Source organism: Alexandromys fortis, unplaced genomic scaffold (assembly GCF_014885135.2).
Source record: "Alexandromys fortis isolate MF-2015 unplaced genomic scaffold, M_Fortis_MF-2015_v1.1 scaffold_411, whole genome shotgun sequence".
Lineage (NCBI taxonomy): Eukaryota > Metazoa > Chordata > Mammalia > Rodentia > Cricetidae > Alexandromys > Alexandromys fortis.
In genome coordinates this window covers 283,884-287,079 of record NW_026068315.1, presented here as the reverse complement: position 1 = coordinate 287,079, position 3,196 = coordinate 283,884, and positions in this window count along the sequence as shown.

Sequence of the window (3,196 nt, the reverse complement as noted above, 5' to 3'; positions counted from 1 at the left end):
GATAGATAGAAAGATAGATAGATAGATGAAAGAAAGAGAGATGATAGATATAGATAGATAGATAGATAGATAGATAGATAGATAGATAGATAGATAGATAGATAGATAGATAGATAGATGATAGATAGATAGAGCGATGATAGAGATAGATGATAGATAGATAGATAGATAGATAGATAGATAGATAGATAGATAGATAGATAGATTTCTGCTGTGGATATTCAATTTCCCCAGAACCGTTTGTTTCAAGTATGGTTTTGGTGTCTGTGTCAGCTGACAGTGGCTGAAGTTATGTGTGCTTATGTTTGGGTCTTGAGTTTTATTTTGTTGACCCACAGGTCTGTTTTTGTGCCAGTATCAAATGGTTTTATTAATATTTCTCAATAACATGTCTTAACATTTGGAGCTGCAATCACTTCAGCATTGTTCACTGTACACAGGATTGTTTTGGCTCTCTATGGTATTGCATGTTTCATATGAATGGTAACATAACATTTTTTTATTTCCATGAAGAAAAAATTGGGATTGCATTGGTTATGTAAAGAGATTTTGGCAACATGGTTATTTTCAAAATATTAATTCAAGTAACCCATATGCATGGAATGTTGCTGCATTTTCTACTATTTTTATCTCTTTCTTCAGAAGTTTAAATTTTATATTATAAAGCTCTTTTACTTATCTAGTTGCTTTTATTTCTTGATATTTTTTCTTTCAGTCTACTATGAAAAAAGAGTATGTCAGTGACCTCCTTGTCAGTATATTTGTTGTTGTTGTATCAAAAAGCTATTTATTTGTGTAAGTTGATACTATATTCTGCCAGTTGCTAAATTTGTTCATTGTTTCTAGAAGTTTTATGTTAAATTTTTTGTATCATGTCACCTGTACATACATATACTTTGACTTCTTCATTCCTTATGTATATCCTTCTAATTCCCTTCTTTTACCTTACTGTTTTAGCTGGCACTCCAGCACAATATTGAAAGGTAGTGTGGAGATTGGACAACTCTGTCTTGTTGCTGAAGTTAATGTGACTGCTTCAGTCTTCCACTTTGAGAGTGATACTGGTTTGGGGTTTCTGCATGCAGCCTTAATTCTGTTGTTGTACGTTTTCTGTAAGCCTACATTCCCTAGAAATTTCATTGTGAAGGCATGATGCATTTTCTCAAAGGCCTTCTCTGTATTTATTGAGATGACATTGTGATTTTTATGTTTAAATCTGCTTATATGGTTTATGTTTATTAACTTGCAGATGTTGAACAAACCCTGCATTTCTGAGATAAAAAAGAACTTGGACATGGTTTATAACCTTTTTAATGTATTCTGCATTCTGCTTCCAAATACTTTATCGAGCATTTTTGAGTCTCTGTTAATCAGTAATTTGGGACTTAAGTTTTATTGTTGTTGTCTTTATCTGGTTGGGCATCACAGTGATATTAGCATCACAGAAGGACTTTGGCAGTGCTTCTTTGGTGTCTTTTTCATTTTTTTAAGATTAATGACTGGGAGTAGGTATTCATGGAAGTCTGATAAATTCTGCCATGAATCCATCTATTTCTGGACTGTTCTATATTTATTTATTTGTTTATTAATTTATTTACCTTTTTCTTGAAGACTTTTAAACTATTTTTCTCTTTTTATTGAAAAGAGATTTTTCACATAATATATTCTAATTATAGTTTCCCCTTTCAGTCCCTGCCATTGTTTAAAATTAAATATGATTCATGGAGTTTTTATTACCATTTCAAGATCCATATTTGTTATAGGTCTATTTGTTGTCATGAGTTATTCTTGGTTTAATTTTGGTACTTTGTCTGAAAACACTAAATTCATCTTTTTTTTTTAAAAAAAAAAAAAGCTTTCTAACAAAATAGTGTCCAAGATTTTAAAGTGTCCCCTTATCATATTCTGAATTTGTTGGGTATCTTTTTAATATTTATTGCATTGACTGAGTTTTCGGTGTTCTTCTTTTTTTTGTAACCTTTTGTATAATGTAATTGCCTTTTCATTGCATGATGTTGCTATTGATAATGACATAGGCACAAAGGCTGGATAAAGATGTTTTAAGACCTCAAAATGGCATTGAAGTCATAATTCCTCCTAAAGAAAATTGTCTGCTAATATGGGATAAAATATTGCCTAAAAAGCAGTAGATACCTAAATAGGTATGTAAAAAAAAATCCTGATCAGTATTTGTTGTTCATCTATTTTATTTTGCTTAATTTTTAACACAGAAAAATTTTCATGTTTCTACAAAGATTTTCAATAAAAAATTAACTGAACTTGAAAGAAGTTAAGTGAGTCCATCTTGTAAACTTCTATTTTTTATTTTTCTATTTTGAAAGACAAAATAGATTTGATGAATCAGTTCAACATAAGACAATAAACATATTTTGTGAAATAATCATATATCATAATTACATGTGTAATTGTCTCAATTATTTTCACTCCAAAGAAATAATATGTTTCCATCCCCACTCACCCCAGTCCACTTGAAAAAAATCTATTCTATTTCCCCTTCCTAAGGAGATCTATAAGTCACCCAGAACTCTCTTTGTTACTTAGCCTTTCTGGGTCTGTTGCTTGTAGTGTGATTATCCTTTACTTAACAACTAACAGTTAATATCTACTCTTAATATATAACATATAATGCTTGTCTTTCTGAGTCAGGATTGCCTCACTCAGGATGATTTTTTTCCTAGCACCACCAATTTGCATGCAAATTTCATGATGTCATTTTTTTCCCTACCACCTAAGTAATACCCATTGTGTGACTATGTCCATTTTTCTTTATCCATTCTTCTGTTGAGGGACACCCACTGTCGGGGACCAGCCTCTACAAAAATAGCTCTCACTAGGTTAGAAGCACAGGGATTTATAAATATAGTAAAGAATATGAATGAAAATAATAAAAAAAAACATAGAATAGAATTGAGAGGAAATTCCCGTGAGTACTGAAATTTGCTGACATTTAATTTCCAACTGCTTAAAATACCCCTGACCCCAAAAGGTAGGATTAAGACAAAAGACTGCATTGACATGATACGAGGAAATAAACATACCAATTGAAGGTCATGGGCTACATCTACAGTTAAACATTCTGTTGCTAGAACAAAACAAGTCTACGCTCACATACTATACACCAAAACATTCTTTTTTCCTTATTATTTATTTATTTATTTATTTATTTATTTATTTA